Here is a 19,936-nt window from a genome sequence, read left to right as displayed (position 1 = left end):
AAGTTGAGAAGACCACAAATATCTAACACCACAGAGATGGCCCAGAACTGCCACTGCAGATCAAGAAATACATTGAAACTGTGCATCTTTCTGAAGCAGTCTATTACTGGCCTTCTGTGGCAAGTCCTTTTACTTTGATTTGTCAGCAGGTTTTTTACCTATCGGCTCCAGGACCTGTTCTCTTGAGCCCCAGTTTTCAGTAAGAGAGATGGATTTGTGCTGCTGTGTTCATATTTGCCACCTGGTTCCCATGGTAACTTGTAGCAGGCATTTGTAAGAAGGCTTCCCTAGATCTGGAGTCAAGTTGGGCAAGTGTTCTTGACCTTAGCACATAGTTAGAAAAAATACATTTCACGTTGTCACCCAGTATAAATGCACACACAACTGTACAATTCAAATAGTAAGCTACAAAAACGTTTCATGAACCAACACCCCTATACACACAGTGTGTTCCAATGTTCTTTGTTCTCTTCATCTTCTTCCTATGTTTTTTTTAATTTTTGTTATGTTTTTAATGCTGGCCATAACCTATTACATTGATTTCCTGACCCAGTTTTGGGAAAGAGCAACAGCAACAAACCACTAATCTTCAGTACAATTTTCAGTAATAGCAACATTCATTGCCTTAAGGTTTATCTCAACTCTTTGCTCCTCCCCAACAGTCTCTGGAGTGATATTTTAAAATGTACAAACGGGTCTTGTCTTTCTTTGCCTTAACATTCTTCCATGGTTCTTCATTGTCCTTAGGATAAATGTCTTAATATGGGTTAGAGTCTGGATGATAAAGAGTTACCAATCAACTTCTCCCTCTATAGCCCTTTCTAGAAACCTCATCCCCGCCCTCCATTTTCCTGTAACACATGTACACACAGTTCCCAATGTACCAAACCCTCTCTGGCCTCTGGCACTGGGGCCAGTTCATTCTGCCAGATCACTGTTCCTGCCTCCATTCTCTTTGCCTTATTTGTCTGGATGATGCTCTTTATCCCTGAGGTTGAAAAGTCTGTCCCACTAAACTGGGTTGCATGTCTTTGGTCCCTTTACCGTTACACAGCTACATAAGCATATGCAGAAATGGTGAACAAACTGCAAGAACCGACTCGTAAGAGATCTGGTTTATTTTAGAGCATCACAGAAATTTTAAGCAAGAAAAGGACCATAAAAATTGTCAAGAGAAGTAGTTGCCAACTCTTGTTCCTTATACGTTAGGAATACGGGAAGGCCATGGTGAGTGTCTCAATTCTGTGGTCTAATACTTTCGAAAGCCCGGGAGAAGGGGCCCATTTTTAAGTGACAAGATGTTTAAGAGAAAATATCGAGAGTTTTTATATGACTTTGGATAGAAAAAAATGGAGAAATCATTGAATATTATTTTAGTTGAAGCTGTCTGCTTTGAAAAAGTTCTCTGAAATCATGAGGAAACACTAACTTGTAAAAATTCTTGATGACATACAAAATTTTTGAAAGTTATTGATATAGCCTAAATTTTATGCTTAAAGTTTTATAACTCTGGAAACTAAGATCCAGAGAAGGTAAGTGACCTTCTAGAGCCCATCCGAGTATATGAGTACAAATATGATATATTATCACAGCCTAAAACATAGACTTCCCCTCCAAAGACACAGATAGTTTAGTTCCATCAATATGTTATAAAGAAAATGCACATTCTAGAATCTCGGTGTATAGCAGAGAACAATAATTTAGCAAAAAGAAAAAAAAAATCAAGATCTGTTGTATTCAGGACTGAGCCAACTCATCCCTGGAAAGAACAAAGATAAATTGTGTTCTATCCTTGACCTGAAGACCTGAGATTTAATATCTCTCATAAAAAGCTTTCTTCTTTAATCCACAGAACAACAATATGAGATAAATGCCATATTATTTCTGTTTTGCAGAAAAAAAAATTCCTATTGTTAGAGTTGCACAACTGTGTGATTCTAGCACTCAGGAGGCTGAGGAAGGAGAACCCCAGTTTGAGGCCAGTCTGGGCTACATAATGAGTTCCAGGCCAGTCTTAGCTAATAGCAAACCCTGTTTCAAACAGCCAAACAAAAAGTCCTCTTGCTGGGTATCTCCAAAGCAGTGATTCAGCACCTGGTGTCTTTCTTGCTGCTATATATATTGCACTTTGAGAATTTTGAGAAAGAAAAAATCATTTCTGGCTGTGAGATCGATGTAAGGCTTCTTGGATAATCTATAACTTGAAACATGCAATGGAGTCCAACAAAAGGGATGGTACAAAAAGATCACCCAAGGCAGAGGGGACCAAATAGCAGAAGAATAAATATGAAAAGAATGTTCCATGCCTAGTACTTAGAGGATGTAGCAAGAGGTCAGGCTGAGGTCAGACTCGAGGGCCTTGAACGCCATTCAAGGAAGTCAACAATTTCCAAAGGGTGTTCCACAGAGTACAATTTCTGCGGAGTGTTTTTTTTTTTCATTTTTCTTTTATTATTCATATGTGCATACAAGGCTTGGTTCATTTCTCCCCCCGGCCCCCACCCCCTCCCTTACCACCCACTCCACCCCCTCCCTCTCCCCCCCCTCAATACCCAGCAGAAACTATTTTACCTTATTTCTAATTTTGTTGTAGAGAGAGTATAAGCAATAATAGGAAGGAACAAGGGGTTTTGCTGGTTGAGATAAGGATAGCTATACAGGGCATTGACTCACATTGATTTCCTGTGCGTGGGTGTTACCTTCTAGGTTAATTCTTTTTTCATCTAACCTTTTCTCTAGTACCTGTTCCCCTTTTCCTATTGGCCTCAGTTGCTTTAAGGTATCTGCTTTAGTTTCTCTGCGTTAAGGGCAACAAATGCTAGCTAGTTTTTTAGGTGTCTTACCTATCCTCACCCCTCCCTTGTGTGCTCTCGCTTTTATCATGTGCTCATAGTCCAATCCCCTTGTTGTGTTTGCCCTTGATCTAATGTCCACATATGAGGGAGAACATACGATTTTTGGTCTTTTGGGCCAGGCTAATCTCACTCAGAATGATGTTCTCCAATTCCATCCATTTACCAGCGAATGATAACATTTCGTTCTTCTTCATGGCTGCATAAAATTCCATTGTGTATAGATACCACATTTTCTTAATCCATTCGTCAGTGCTGGGGCATCTTGGCTGTTTCCATAACTTGGCTATTGTGAATAGTGCCGCAATAAACATGGGTGTGCAGGTGCCTCTGGAGTAACCTGTGTCACAGTCTTTTGGGTATATCCCCAAGAGTGGTATTGCTGGATCAAATGGTAGATCGATGTCCAGCTTTTTAAGTAGCCTCCAAATTTTTTTCCAGAGTGGTTGTACTAGTCTACATTCCCACCAGCAGTGTAAGAGGGTTCCTTTTTCCCTGCATCCTCGCCAACACCTGTTGGTGGTGGTGTTGCTGATGATGGCTATTCTAACAGGGGTGAGGTGGAATCTTAGCGTGGTTTTAATTTGCATTTCCTTTATTGCTACAGATGGTGAGCATTTTTTCATGTGTTTTCTGGCCATTTGAATTTCTTCTTTTGAGAAAGTTCTGTTTAGTTCACGTGCCCATTTCTTTATTGGTTCATTAGTTTTGGGAGAATTTAGTTTTTTAAGTTCCCTGTATATTCTGGTTATCAGTCCTTTGTCTGATGTATAGCTGGCAAATATTTTCTCCCACTCTGTGGGTGTTCTCTTCAGTTTAGAGACCATTTCTTTTGATGAACAGATGCTTTTTAGTTTTATGAGGTCCCATTTATCTATGCTATCTCTTAGTTGCTGAGCTGCTGGGGTTTCATTGAGAAAGTTCTTACCTATACCTACTAACTCCAGAGTATTTCCTACTCTTTCTTGTATCAACTTAAGAGTTTGGGGTTAACATGAGTTACATACAGCATTGTAATGCCAGACAGGTTTGGAAAATACAGGATTAAAAGATTCAGTGGGGTCTTTACTGCAGGATCACTCAGAGTCTTTAATAATATACATTATGAAAATCAAAGAATAGGATAGGATTCCTAGCACTTTCCAGATTTGGGTGGGAAGGGAATATCCATTTTATTATGATTTTTTTTTCTTTTTTAAAGAGTGCTGTCAGACTATTGTTCCATGGACTAATTTCAGAAACAGTACTATTGGGGACTCTGACAATTTTTGTGATATGGACTATTAAGAACAGAGCTGGACCTTAGGAAAATTAAACTGATGACGTGGTAGCAAGAAAGGCATCCTAGGAAGGAGGTAAGAATAGAGACAAGAAGATCAGATGAAAGGTTCTGGTAAGAATCTTGGGGAGAAATAATGACTGCTTGAATATGAGTCCTTGAAGTGGAAATAACACTTCACAAATCAATGTGTACTATAAAAAATACATTTGGGGAACAACTGAAGAATATTAGATACAAATTAGACTTTAGATGGTATTAAGACATTATGGCGAATTTTACATGTCATAATATCATTGTGGCTATTAGATTTGAAAAAAAAAAAACTCTATACAGGCTGGAGGCATGACTCAAGTGGTAGAATGCAAAGTCTGAATTCAAACCCCAGTACCACTAAAAACAAACAAAAAGCCCTGCATATGTCAGATACAAGTTGAAGTATTTATGGATGAAATTATTTTTAAAAAACATAGTCTTTAAAAACAGATAATATTAAAATGGAAAGATGGTGATAAGGTAGATGAGTTATATTATTTTCATGGGTTTTGTACATTTAGATATTTCCATAGTAAAGAGTTAAAAGTAAAACTAATGAAGGAGAAATTGGGAAGGAATATGCTTCACATCTTACATTGGATTCCTGGGAAGTTGGCTGGGAAGTGGAGATTTGCATAGGTGGTAGTGAGGCATTCTCTTGAGATTAAACCTCACACAAAGTTTCAGGAAGTAGAATGGGCAGAAGGAGATGGTGAGCTGTGTTGTGGTCACAGCAAAGGCCTCGGTTGCTTTCAAGGGGAGATTTAGAGGTGAGATGGCTCTCAGATCACCTGGCATCAGGGGACAAGATCTTTGAGCACCTCCCCTCACTCCTCATGCATGTGTACAGTGCTCACCAATCAAACCCAGAGCAGCATGACCTAGGACAAAGATATTTGGCTGAGGATAATTCCAGAGAGGGACTCCAGTAGCCAAGACTCCTATCTTTCAGCATGCAGGGTAGCAAGATCCAAGTCACACAGGGGGAAGGAATCGCAGAAACATACTAGGGCATCCATAACACTCACAATCTTCATCCTTAAATGTTTGCATTATGGTATTTTTCTCCCATGTCACAAGCAGCTCATGACTGTTTCTGAGTTGTTTTGTTGGCTGTTATAAAAGAGTGGTGTTTTTGCATAAAGAGGGTATGTGTTGACAAGCAATAGATTTGCTTTAAATTCATCTCGCAAATGGTTTTCATTGAAATAGCAGGAAATTAATGTCCTTAAAAAACTATTAAAATCATCTGGATATACTCAACCTAATAAAAGCATAGAACATGGCTGCTGGACTTCCTGAAACTTAGATATGGAGCAAAAAGGGGCTTAAGTGATATCCTACATGTGAAACTGTGTAGACAGATGTGTTATTAGACTAAGGAAATATGTCCTTTATGAAGAAGATTTGCAGATAGCATTCCTGCTCCATTTCTGGCACTGTGACTTTTGGTGTCCTTTGGCATTCTGTCTCACCTGGCCTCTTTGTTCCCTAAATGTTCACAGATATCAGTGTTATCATCCCAGGACTGTGGCCTCATCTTGTTCAGTCTAAGACATTTCACCTCTCTATTAAGGCAAGGTCAATTATGAAGTGAAACTTTACAAAGAGCTGTATAATAATCCTGAGTTTCAGACTCATTTCTTGCTCTCTTTTCCAAATACAAGAAGCCAGGTCCATCATAATCAGATACCACTTAACCTCACTATTTTAAGGACTAATTATAAATGGGGGTCGGGGGAGGGATGAAGCAGTCATATTTAACAAAGTCTTTCAAGGTAACCATATCTCTTTCTGGGGCACTGTGGGTTTTTTTTTTTTTTTAAAGCCAACTTCTAACAAAAATAGATTTAAAAAAATCCAATTAATTGGCACTACTGCTCATTAAAAACTAAATGTATGTAAATCCAGACACATGCCCCCCAAATCCAATATGAACTCATAATTGCATTTGATTCCAGAGCTTCCAAATGCAAAGGAAAACAGCAAAAACAGTGGGTAAAAGTCTTTTGCAATAGGGAACTAGGAGAAATTTTGAATAGCATTACTCTGGCAAATATACACAAGCTTCACATTACCTTTTAACCTACACAGTGTGCATTAAAGATGAATATTTTGCCTGTAAAAAATTAATGTTCCCAATCTCTTAGAACTGTTGTTTCTTTGTGAAATGAAGTATGCAAAATAGCTTTTTAAAAAAATGCAACCTTTTGGTGACTAGCTTGCTTCTCCTCTCTTGGCTTGTGCTACTAGTTAGAAAAGCCCCTAAAGGACCATTAAGCAAATGAGCAAGTAGGTATAAAAAAAAAATCAACCAGATTCACAGCCGGATGGAGATGGGCGGAGCCAGACAGCAAGACCAATTTTGTTTCAGTGTGAAACAAATGCCTCTTCTATTTTCTTTTTTTTCTTTCTTTTTTAAAATCTTTTTAAAACATAAAGGCTCATTGCTCTTTTCTTGGTTAATAGATTGAGTTTTAAACAAGGAAGGCTCATTTTGAAGGCAAAATAAGAATAGCTCAACTAAGGAGGACAGAGCTAGCTTGAAGCTCTGTGACTTACCAATTCATGTCATGTCTAGGTTAGAGACTAAAATATATTAAAAAAAAAGCCTCATGGGGTCTTGTATCAAATTAATTTTGATGAATGACCACTTTGGTAAATATTATTTACATTCTCCACAAGTTGGGTCTGTTCCATTCATGTTTGAACAACCCACAGTCTACTGTGAAATTGTTTCTCAAGTTAATCCCATGGGTTGGCTTCCCCCACTGTTAATTCATAATTAGAAGGATAATTATTAACAAGGATGCTTTGCTTTTGAACTAAAAATGAGAACATGAGCTCATCACTCACTAATCTAGCATCGTAGCAATTCTTAAACCAAAAGACTCTAACACAGTATTCCCCATGATCTACATGGGTGATACTATTTGTTTTTAAACTTTCCTTCTGTTTTTAAAAAAATCTGATAGTATTAAATAAGCAACAGGATTTAAAAAGAAAAATATTCCAAGTATAGTCTCATTCCTTGATTTATCTGCATTTTTCCCCTTTATATCTACATGTGTCCATGTATTTACTCACTTTCCATTCCACAAGTGTTGGTTAAGTGCTTCATTTGTGTCAATCAGGGTTTAAGCAGAAATTAGGAAACACGTTCCATCGTGGGTCAGGTGGCAAAAGTTTTGGTTCTGAGGGCCACACAATCTGCCATACTACTCAGTTCTGATGTTGTGCAAATACAGCCACAGACAATACATAAACAAAAAGGCCGGCTGGTGTTGCAGTAAAACTTTATTTCTGATAACAGAAAGTAGGAGAGATTTGGCCAACCCCTGCCCTGAGCTATGAGGCTGTAGACATAAATACAAGGACAAAAGTACATTGAATGTATGCTGCAATTGGAAGGGCAGATAATAAACACTAAAGAAATAAAGATAGTTTCAGAATAGCAAGCATAAGGTAGGAAATTTATATTTCTCATAATAAAACCATAACTGCCATTCAACATAATATTTTATGCAATATTTCTGTGATGTTTTCTATGACCTGCTCCATCTTCATGTTTCTGATGTTCTTGGCTTCTTACTCTCCTATTTGCTTTCCCTAGCTTACTTAATAGTCACATTTAAGCTAAATGTTTAGTTTAACCTAATTTATGAATGTACATATGAGGGACCAAATACCTCAATGTGTTCACCTTATAATAAACTCTCAATTCCCCACTTCTACTTTGGACACAGAAGCCCAGAAATTCTGATCAGAAAAAGGCACAATGAGGAATGTCAGTGTAAGTGTTTGCCCATTGCTAGGGAAGTCATCGATTTCTGGTGTTAGGAGATCCTGACAGTTAGGGTCCAGAAGGCTAAAAGTTCTGAACAAAAAGGGTACACACATGGGACCTCATACTTCCCATTAGAGGTTTGGATACTGCTCCCAGACACAGCCCCTGACCACTTAGTCTGTTAGGAACAGTATCTCTCAGAGGCAAAGATGATCATCTTCAGTCCCATCAGGCTTTGATTGAGCACCAACTGGATGCAAAGCACAATGAGTATTCCTGTGTTATGGAAGTATATGATGACAACAAAGCACCTTCTATTCAATGAAGACAGGGACTTGAAGAATGAGACAGATTTGAGGTAGACTGGGTGGAGTGACAGAATATGCGGGAAGTAAACACCTCCTCCACTCTGCTCAATGTTCAGCAGACACTCCACTCCCAGAGAGGCAAAGAATGGAAGCAATGCTTCTCTTTGGCCCCCTTCTTTGCTCTTCTTTTTGGGGAGAATAAACTTTCCGGTTGGAGTCTGGAGATGCATATGCAGCACAGTACTTTCTGGATTCAATTCTCCAGATAGTGTTAATGACAAATGCATATTTGAGTTTCTATAGGCCAGATGCAAACCCTTCCATTTATTCAGACCTCACACACATCCTATTAGGAAGTGCTATTATTCTTCCCACTTTACACATGAGGAGACTGAGTCACAGAGATACTGAGAGACTTGCACTGTGGTTTGGCACAGCCAGGATTCCTTGTGCAATACAGCTGCAGGATTCAGGCTCTCAACTTATGTGCTCTATGACTCCCCTGAGGAGAGTGTTCCTTCCAGTTCTTTGATGGTGGAGCTCACCTGAGTTAGGGCCAGGGACCAGGTCTATGTAAGACCCTCTCTAACTCTGATGGAAGCAAGAGAGAATTGGAGATTTGCAGATACACGGGATCTTCGAGTACTGGATGCCAATTACTAGATTTAGGAGGTGTGAACAGAAAATCCAATTCTGAAATTGGATTTTCCAATCCATATTCTTAAATTCAGCCATTTTGACACTAAAGCTAATATTTTCATATCTCCTACATCAATTTTCTCAAATTTTGGTATCCAACATTGAGGAAAAGGGATGTGATTAGTTCTCATTCAAGCCTTCAACAAGATATAGGTATGAATAATTGCAGTGGTAAAAAGGAGCTGACAGTAATTATGCCCTGGCAGCCATTGTCGGAAGGACTATGGATGTATTATCTCTTTTATCCCATTGAGGCAGTTGCCCTGTGATAGAACAGGAAAGGATTAAATTTGAGGTTGTCAAATAGGCTTTTGATATATAAAAGGGCAATGATTATTTTATTGGCTACCTGACATATTAATAGGCAAACCTAAGACTTGATTACAATGGTCTTTGATGTTAACATCAAAAAATTCTGCCTTTTGCAGAGTCACTCACAATAGTTGATAATTTGTATTGTGTGAGAGCACTCAAAGGTCAAATAACTCATGTACTAGCCAGAAAATAGCAAAGTGAGATTTGGTCAGGTCATTACATTTGAAAACCATTTTGATTTGTCCACCCCATCCCTTCCTCTGTGGCATTGCCCTACAGCAAGCCACCACCATTGTCTGTCACTTGTACCAATCAAATACCCTCTCCCTATCTTATCAACTAGATGTACTCTGGTTCGCCTCAAAGGACTCCTCCTCATTTCAGATAGTTTAACCCTGTTAAAGGTGACTACTCTCCTACATAGGGCATCCAATGTCTTCCTTCTGTTATAGGAAAGGGAACAAAATATTCAGTATTCTTCAAAGTCCCAAAAAATCAACCCCCTGACTGTCCTTGTAATCCTTTCTCCTCCCTGTTCCATTTCTCCATCCTAGTGACTAGAGCCTGCTTCAGTTCCTTAGCTGTTCTGTGCTCACTCCTGACCTGTACACTGTTTCTTTTCCTAAACCTCTTCTGTTATCCTGGTTGTCACATTCACAAACTTACTTATTCTTCAGGCTTCAACCCAAATATTGCATCCTCAGAACTTATTCCCTGTTATCCCAGAATAGTAGGTCCCCTAGTTCAAATCCATATACCATCCTCTTCTGTACTTCATAGAACTGACCTCAATTTGTATTTATTTGGTTTTCATAGATACTCATTCTTTTTGGTCTAACTTCATCCAAAAAAATGTCCATGAGGTTAATAAGTCTGTCTTGCTCACTGCTCCATTCTCAATGCCCCAGACAGGGCTTGGAGCACACTCACTAACTAGATGCTGTTGAACCACAACTAATGAATCTCGTTGGATAGGCTCTGTACTGCCCAGCTGTGGGCATCCATCCATGTAGACAGTGATATGAAATACTAAGTGATATTTTAGTCCATATCAAATGAAAGAGTGAATAAATGAATGGAGGAGTAAAGGAAACTGTTGGTCACTGGTACAGATTGATCTCACAGGGGAAAACCTTATTTGATGGCCAGTGTTTCCACATGGGTGTATATTTCCTCATAGAGCTCACATAGAGTAAGTGTTACAACTTTTTAAGTGATCCAAATTAGATCTATCTTGCCTCATTTGAATTCAACAAATACCGCTTCATACTCTTGAATTTGGTTCACAACCTCCAGGTATCAGTATAAAGTCTTGCTTTGGCTTTTTAATCATGTAGGGAGGTCATTTTTGACTTGCAGGTGAAAAGAAGCTGAAGTTGCATTCCATTTATGAGCCAAAGTATATCTTTTAATAAAGCATTTTTATTCACTGGGACCTCCTGCGTCATCTCTGTAGTGTATTTCAATATACTGGCGAATTTTATGCAATCACCAGGGGAGGGAAAATGTGACATCCAAAAGGAGGTTATAGATCATGGTTCTGAGAGTTGGCTTCACTGACACAAGGGACTTCAGGTCACTATGTGTCTTTTGGTAACAATGAATCTTGGTTGTGATACCAATCTCCTAGTCTGGCTACCTCCACTTTTTGTTTCCAACCCCAGGTCTCTATGCAACAGAAATGGGGTCATGATTATTACCACTACCATTTCTGAATAGAGTTATGAAGGGGCACAGTTTAAAAAATAAAATGAGAATTCTTTCCTATGTATTTTGGTTGGGAGAGCCATGGTTTCTTAGGACCAAGCATCATCATATCATCCCCAATATTGTCGCCTTGTAACTCAGAGTCCCACATTTTCCCACAAGGACTGTAAGTTCCCAAGAATAAGACCCTTGCCTTGAATTTTTTTTCTTTTCTTTTTCTTTCTTCTTTAATTAATTAATTTGTTTTGTGGGCACAAGATCTCATTATATATAGGCCAGGTTGTCTTTGAACTCATGATCCTCCTGCCTCAGCCTACCGAATGCCGGGCTTATAGGCATGTGCCATGATACCTAGTTTGAGCTTTTAAAATCTAACTCACACATACTTGACAGTGCCTTCCACAGAGAGTGTTTGCAGGTATTGATATTTAGGGGATGGCTGAATGAAATTATCAAGCCTCATGGCTTAATTAAAATGGACTTCAAATTCTACTTTGCTCCAAAATAGCAACACAATGATTTTTCAAACTATGAATGGACCATTGTCTAAGGCAAGTTTTACATCTGGACTTGACCCATGAAATGGTAGATTCCATGAGCTGCTACTCAGAAACCCCTTCATGAATGTCAGACTCACTCCCAGCTACTGGGAATGCTGCCAGAGGCCACCTTTGACTGTTGACTTTCTTTGTAAGAAGACTCTACTGAAGAGAGCTGTCTCACCTCCCCAAGGGTGGTCTCAGGATATAAAGTCCTGGACCCTCTTTCCAACTCAGAACAATACCAAAGGGCCACAGCAGCTTTAGAGTGTCCAGTGAGGTCAAGTGAGCCTTTATGGAGATTGCATCTTTGCTCACCCTTGTCCTCTGTCCATCCAGCTTCTAGCCTACTCTGTGCACAAGGACTGAGCCCCAGTCGCTGCCTATTATACCTCCTGACCACTAATATTTGTCCAAGGTTGTCTTTCTAGGGAGTACAGCCTACAAACCGTGCTTTGTGATTCCACAGAATTCAACACAAAGGAATTGATTCAAGGACTCTTTCCCCGTGAGAACAATCTAGTAACAAATGCTATCAGGATATTGGTAGTAGCAGTGGCAGAGGGCTGGATTCACACTCTCCATGTGACACAATGGAAAGGCTCTTTCCTAAGCAGGAGTAATATTGTCTGAGAAGTCTCCTTGAAGACCTCATTCGGGATTTAGGACACCAGCACATACATAATCACAGGCAGCATCAGAGTTCTTGCTTTCCTCTTTTTTTTTTTTTTTTCTGGTTCTAAGGATCCAACCCAGGGCAAGTTCTTGCATTTTTAAATCAACCTCCAAAAATTTTTTTTGTTTAATATCTAATTCCCAAAAATATGCACAAGACAGCTCTTTAAGAAATCTCTAAGCCAGACATGGTGGCACACAACTGTAATCCCAGGCCTCAGGAGGTTGAGGCAGGAGGATTGAGAATTCCAGACTAGCCTAAGCTACAGAGCTAGACCTTATCTCAAAACATAATCAAACAAAAGAAATTTCCATTACACAGAGGATTACAAAGTTATATTTACTCTTATCACTATCATAATGAAAGATACTTATTGATGATACACTAGTATAATTAAATTTAATGACCTAATATAGTAATTGACGATGCTCTTTTATTGGAGTCAGAAAACCATAAACCAGGGGAAAAGTGCAGACTACCATGAGTGGAATCTGGCTACATCTCTTCACTCACGGATAGTCTGTAGAAAGTAAGTACTGTGACAAAATCTGCGTGGTCCACAAAGCCTAACATATTTATAGTTTGGCACGTCCCCCCAAAAGTTAACTGCTCCATACTCTATAAGAACATTTAGTGATCCTGATATAGTAGTAAATGAAATAAGAAAATTTCATGGAAGAAAAGCAACATTTTATGTGTACATGTGAAAAAAATCATTATCTCTGAGCATTAAGATTAGCGATGAATTTTTGCATTTTATTCTTTTTTTGTCCTGTATTTTCCACAGGAAACATGTTGATTTTAGAATAAGAAAACTGATAAATATTATGTATCTATTTTAAGAAGAACATCACTCTTTTGATTTTTTGCCATGTCATTTGAGTTTTTTCTCTACTGCCCTCGAAGATTTTGTCATGAGCTGGCTGTGGATGCATAGTGTAGGTCTTGTTTCCTAACTACGCTGCATCTAGGAAAATGTGTAAACAATGCAGTATAGAGAAGCTTGTCTAAGTACTGGACTAAATATCCAATTGGCCATCAGAAGTTCTTTGTTGTTTTTAAAGCAACAACAACAACAGGAATCCTGGGCTCTTATTTTTGTGACAGCTGGCTCCATTTGGTAACCTCATACACACTGTGCTAAAAAAAATGGTTTGTTCAGCCTTTGATCTGCAGTGCTTTTTAAATTCTCCAATCAATGTTGAAAAACAGCCCTTTTATGGACTATGAAAATAACACAGTGGTCATTGCATAGCTAACCATTCTGGAGAAATTTTCTTAAGAAATTGCAAGCCTACCCTCAGCATCCTCTCAAGAAACTTAGGAAAAGATTCTGCCAGCCCATTTTCACGTGAGGAAATGAAGGTCCAGGCAAGCTGATCAGTAGCCAAAGGACCACCAGCTAAGAATAACTCCACGAGAAGTCATCTCTCTGACTGCAGAGTTCTGAGTCCTCGCCAAGCTGCTTTGTCTCTCTAGCATTTGTGAGTTCCAAAGTATGAATATGTCCTCAGCAACCATCTCAGCAGTAACACATACTTGGCACACCAAAAATATTTGCAGAATGACCAAAACACTATGCTCTTTAAGCCATTAAAGAAGGACTAGCACAAGGAATGAAACTGCACTGCTAAGAAGTATTGGGAGAGGGTGAGTTCCACATGTCAAATTGTTGAAAGTGCTTTTCAGAGTTGACATAAAACGTTGGCAGCCTAATTGTATGTGAATTCTATTATTTTAAATAATTTTTATATAATAGTATATTATATATAATTTATAATTATTTTAAGTCATTTCAAAAAACTTTTTTGTACAAACATGTCATAAATTCAAATTGAGTTCTTTATTTAAAGAAACGTTCAATTTTGTGTAGAAGTCACATTTTCTGATTCCCACACTTAATCTGGCATTACTTGTTAATGTGACATGGAAAAACATCAGAATATGACTTATATTTCCATTTTCTTTCATCCCTTTGGGCATTTTGGAGCAATAGATTTTGCAAACTGAAAAATCTGTGTTTTCTTCTGCTTTCATTTTTTTAAAACTATTTGAATTAAAGCAAGTATTACTGTATTTCTGGTGTAGTAATCATAATCATGGATCTGTATAGATGATAGAAATGGTTTTATTAATAATTGATCCTTTCTGGATCAATTCTAAGTCAAAACATATGGGTCTTTCATATTTTGAAATTAATACTACTCAGCCATATCAAGTGAAAAGTCAATTATTGTCAAATCCTTCTATTTTGTAGATAGAATTGAAATTCACTGTGTATCTTTCCATTATGCACTAATAGAAAGGCAAAATAAACCTTGGCTTTGGAACTGAAATTTGGATGTTGAGACATCATCTCACCCTTACCCCAGTTAGAGTGCTATTACCAAAAAGGTTTGTTTAAATGTTGTTGAGGATGAAGACGAAGGGAACTCTCATACACTGTTGGTGAAGTGTCAGTTAACACAGCCACATGGAAAGCAGTATGGAGGTTCCTCACAAACTAGAAATAGAACAACCATACGTTCAGCAGTCTCCCCAATGGCTATGCCAAAGGAAATGAGATCATCCTATCAAAGGGGATAAAAAAAAAGAGCACACACAGATAGGGTGCTCACTGGCATGTGAGTACATAAAGAAAATGTGGCATGTATACACAGCAGAATGTTATTTGGTCATAAAAAAATAAGTGAAATCCTGTCATTTGCAACAAAAAGGATGAAACTGGAGGATATGATGGTAAATCAAATCAGCTGGGCATAGAAAGACAAGTATTGCATGTTCTCACTCATTTTTGGAAGCTAAAGGATACAGATCTCACAGATGAAGAGCCCAGAGTACAGGCCACTAGAGAGTACAAGAACAGTGAGACAGGAGAGATGATTTCTCATGTTCTCTGCCACAGTGGTGCAATTTAGTGTTGACAATTTACGATACATCTCAAAATAACTAGAAAAGAACAGTGTGACGTTTCCTAACTCAGAAATGATAAATGAGAAGATATATTTAATCATCACACTGTATACCTGTGTCAAATTGCTGTGTTGTACGCCAAAAATACGTACAAATAGGACGTGGCAATTAAAACTAAAAAAGGAACAACAAAAAAAAAAGTTGAGAGTGTCCCCTCAAATCATGGAAGTTTCCATTTCTACTAAAATAAAAATAGTGTGTATTTAAACCCTTACAATGGCTATGCTTGATAGAATGCCAACTCAGCAGATATTGTAGCATTGTCTTCATTTTCTAGAAGAGAAACTTGAGGCCCAGAAAGGTCAAGAAACATGCCAAGATCACACAGCCAGCAAGAAGCAAACTGGATCTGAATTTAGCCCATTAGCCTGGAAGGCAGGGTTTCTTAATCTCAACAGTGTTGCATGTAGACTGAAGAATCCATTGGGCCGTGCATTCATTGTGGGATATTAAGGCATCATTGTACAATATACTCATAACAAGCAAATAGCATTTTCTTTCCTTTCCCACAAGTTGTAGCAACCAAAAAGTTTCTCCAGACATGGCCAAATTCCCTAGGGGGCCAAGTCTCTCCTAGTTGAGAACCAGTGCCTTAGGACTCCTGACCCCAGAACTAAGTGCCTGCCTTTCAAGGTAGGTCAAGGTCACCTTGCCAAGTCAGCTCCCAGCAAGCTCTTCTCAGTCTATAATACAAATCTGGGCCACAGCCAACTTTGTTTCTCCCTCATTGTACTGAGGAAGGAAATGCCAGGCGCCCACAATCTGCAGTGGTTTGGGATATGTACCCAAAGCTAGAATTAATAAAAAATAATGAATTGCTCTGCTCTGCTCTTATTACCAGTAAGCTGAGCAGAACTAGATCCATGTGCTCAGGGTTGAGATTGTTAAAAGGGGAGGGGATGGGCCAACTTTCCCAAGTTCAGAGCACTCGCCATTTCACTTAGAATTAATTTGATGAAGAAATAGAAAAAGAATTGCAGAGTCATCAAAGATGATAGCTTTCCTTTATGACCCTTGGCACCAGAACAAAGACTCCATTTTTGTGGGTTTTTTTTTTTTTTTTTTTTGGATTTCCAGAATAAAGCGAATACAAATGTTTAGGTAATGTTTGGATGGTTTGGAGTCTGTACTTACATTAGTGATAGGTCAATTAATATCTGAACAGTTCAAAGAAGCAATTATTTTAATTTATAAATCACTTCAGAGGTAGGAAGTTGCCATTCATTCATGTGGTTTTTACAAACAGGAGTGCTCATGGCTCTGTGTGTTTGTGTGTGTGCCTTTCTCCCCATGTCATCCTATCTGGCCCGAGTTTTCAGACCAGATCACATACCTCTGTGATTATGTATTTGTCTCTCGGGCCCTGCCAAACACACAAAGCATCGAATCTGCAATTTGACCCTTGGCTGAGACCACCCTATTTTTCGAGTTTTCACTCTGCTGAAAGGTATCACCACGCAATGTTGCTTCCAGAAATGAGCTTCTTACATTACACTCGAAATGGCAGGGTCTGTGAGCTAAGACTCCCCAGGGGGTTGTAGTGCCTCTTGGTAATCATGCAAAAATGAGGAAAGGACCAAAGTGATTTCTGAATCTAGTGGGCTTAGCAGACAATTTGACAGCTGACAAAAAGTCTCCAAATTTCCTTTAAATCCATGTAAGCTATCCTTCTGTTTTATTATCTTCTTTTTTAAAATTACGGAATGACAACAAAATGCTCAACACGGGGGTAAACAAGTGTGCAAGACAAAGGCAGTCTGATGGTAGAGGCAACCGAGAACTAGGGCATTACAAGAGTCTGCTTGCTATTATGGGTGAAATATAAGGTGTTGGAAAAGCCCCTTCTAGAGAAGGAATGTAACTAGGGAAGCTTCCAGAAGAAGGGACCACTGCTTCAAAGCTGAAAGGTGAACAAGTGTTAGTTTGATGACTTGGAGGGTAGGTTGTAGAGGTAGAGGTGTTCCAGATCACAGCCAAGAGGCAAGAGAGAAAATGGTGGTTCCAGGAAACTGAAGGAAAAGCCGTGGTCAGAGAGGAAGAAAGTGAGGGATGAGCAATGAAGGTGAAGATATGAGAACAAGCAGGGTCATAAATTATTTTCATATCATGATAAAGACTGATGAAGGGCACTGGCATGGGATGAAATGCTGTAAGCTGGAGAATGGTATGGTCACACAGTGACAAGTAAAAACCAATAGGACACAAAAAGCCACTAGGGAAGGGATGAGGGATTGGGCTGGGAAGGTAGCACAAATCTTCTATCAATAATTTCAAGGACTAGAAAAGAGTCTAGAGATGCTATTTAATGGAAGATAGAGATTTTTGTTATTGTTGGTACTGGGGTTGAACTCAAGATCTCACGCTTCTACCACTTGAGCCATGTCCCCAGTCCTTTTTGCTTTAGTTTATTTTTCAGATAGGGCCTTGAGCTTTTGCCCAGAGCCAGCTTCAGACTGTGATCCTCCTACCTCTACCTCCCAAGGGGAGGTGAAGGCATGCACCACCATACTCAGTGGAAATTAGAGGGTCTGAGACTAAATAAGATCCAGCTAATAATTAATTTACTGATTGCCCTTTCCATTACATACATTCATTCCCCTATTAACTTGGGATAATTCTTTTGCCAAAAAAAAAGACAGATTTATAATCTGTATCATATCCTTGGTTTCACTTTACTGAGCATCTACTGCATGATGAGAAATTACAAGATCACGAAAGGTCATGCCTGATACAGAGGAAGGTCTCTGAAAAGGTGATATTTAGCTGAGAAAGGAGCAAAGAGGAGCCAACCCAGGCATTCCTGGGTGGGCACAGCAACCCTGGGCAGTGGGAGTGATCATGATTTTGAGAAAGTGGAGAACCAGCAAAACACATTGCCGAAGGCCTCGTGAGCCATGGTAATGTGTCAGATACCATGAAGAGGGCAATGGGATCTTAGAGTCAGTTCCTTTATGATTAGGTATTAGTCAACCCATTCCAAAGGCTGGAACGAATTGTCCTTCTTTGAGCTGTGACAGATCTGGGTGTTTGTAGATGAAAATGTTCATTGTGAGATTTCTACTGTCTGCCTTCAGCTGATAAACCTTTTTGTGCAGGGCACTTCAAGGGAAGGACAAAGAAGATGACCTGAGGAAGCGGCCTTCATTTGATCAATGATAATTTATGCTGAGTTCAGGCTGCTAGTCACTGGCCAATAGTCCAGGCCATTTCTTGAAGAAAGAGCAAAATGATGTTCTATGGTATACCCCACCCTCCACTTAGAGGCAACACATCTGAGGAGGATTTGCTTTAAATGCTGCCCAGCCAGCCTTACCAGTAATTAATGCAGTTTTTTTAATCACACAAAAAGTGTTTGGGAAAGTGAGATAACGAGGAAATCCTCCAAGGAAATGTACCCATTCCAAAGACTCCTTTCTCTTTGCCATATCTCCTCCTGTCCCAGGTGGGAAGGATGGCAAGAATTTCCAGACAGATGTATGGGTTCCACTTCCTCTTGGTTGTCTGCCTTGGGGACAAAACTTAATGTCTCTTAGCCTCAGTTTCTCAAGTCTATAAGATGGAGATGCTCACGCTAGGCTTCCATGACTGATGAGAGAAAACTCAGGCAACGATGGTCATATTCTCACAAGAGTAGATAATTTTACATTTACCTGGCAGCTTGGCTCCATCAGGTTCTCATTTTCAATAGAATATCAACAAAGCACTGATACTTCTGTAGCCCGTCTTCAGCTGAAAGGGAGAGCAGATGTTATTGTTAACTTGGCTTCGTTTTTGTTAGCACCAGTTAATCAAGGCACTGTTTATAAAGAAAACCTTGAGATTGTATTTCTGATGAAAGACTTATCTAAAGGCTATCATGTGTTCTGGAAGTGTTATCTAATGAAATTTGAAAATATAAAACAAGGTGAGGGATAGAACAGGAGGAAGTTGAAAGGGAGCATTCTTGCAGAGGTTAAATTAGATTTGGCTCATCTTTAATGTGTTACATCATACTGGTCTGAAAGCATTTTCACAGTATTGCAAAACAATGTGCATGTACCATTTAATGTTTGTGATTGTTGTTCTTCGGTGGCATTAGCTCATCACAGTAATATCAGGAACATTCGCTACTGTGCAGATATGTTAATAGCTTTCTGCTTTGAACTTCATTTAGTTTGTAACTTTCAAATAGTCATTTTATTTGGAGGGGGTAAACTTCAACATGAACACCTGCTACCTTTTCTTTAGTTCATGGTAACTAATCTCAGTCAGCAGACACAATGGGAAGCTGGGTGACTCCCAAAGAAATACAAATGGGGACCAGCTTTGTAATTAACTGCCAACACTTCACATGAGTTGGAAATGTGGCTGTGTAGTTAACATCTGGGGCTCTAGAATAAGAAAGACTGAGATTCTAGTTCAACTCAACTCTTACCAGTATTTGACCTCAGTACGAATTACATATTGTCTTTAAATCTCAGTTTCCTTATCTGTAAGATGATAACAGTATAGAATCTCTCTGCGGATTAAGTAAAACCACAAAAGAAAGTCATTTCTCCTGCTCTGGCTTTCCCACCAAGAACATTGAAGAAAATTAGACATAATGCGAATTCCATAATAGTATTACCTAATAAGTTGTGATTAGATTTAAATATTATATGCCTCATGACAATACTTAAAATTGAACCTACTACCTAGTAAGAGGTCAGAAAAAGGCGTTATCCATAGTTAATCCTACTTAGCTGTGTTACTTTTCATACGCTACTTTATCAAGCTAAACCTTAAA

General features: G+C 38.9%; 1 long non-coding RNA gene across 8 annotated transcripts in view; it reads right to left on the bottom strand.

Moving 5' to 3' along the window:
- Positions 1-19,936, bottom strand: part of LOC141411521 (uncharacterized) — a 385,125-nt gene that overhangs the window by 223,930 nt on the left and 141,259 nt on the right. For all 8 annotated transcript variants that reach the window (XR_012436333.1, XR_012436337.1, XR_012436338.1 and 5 more), the window contains one exon: positions 18,822-18,900. This is a non-coding gene — a long non-coding RNA (uncharacterized lncRNA). The remainder of the gene's footprint in view (positions 1-18,821; positions 18,901-19,936) is intronic.

This window comes from Castor canadensis, chromosome 10, assembly GCF_047511655.1.
Source record: "Castor canadensis chromosome 10, mCasCan1.hap1v2, whole genome shotgun sequence".
NCBI lineage: Eukaryota > Metazoa > Chordata > Mammalia > Rodentia > Castoridae > Castor > Castor canadensis.
This window is presented reverse-complemented; position numbering and strand designations above follow the sequence as displayed.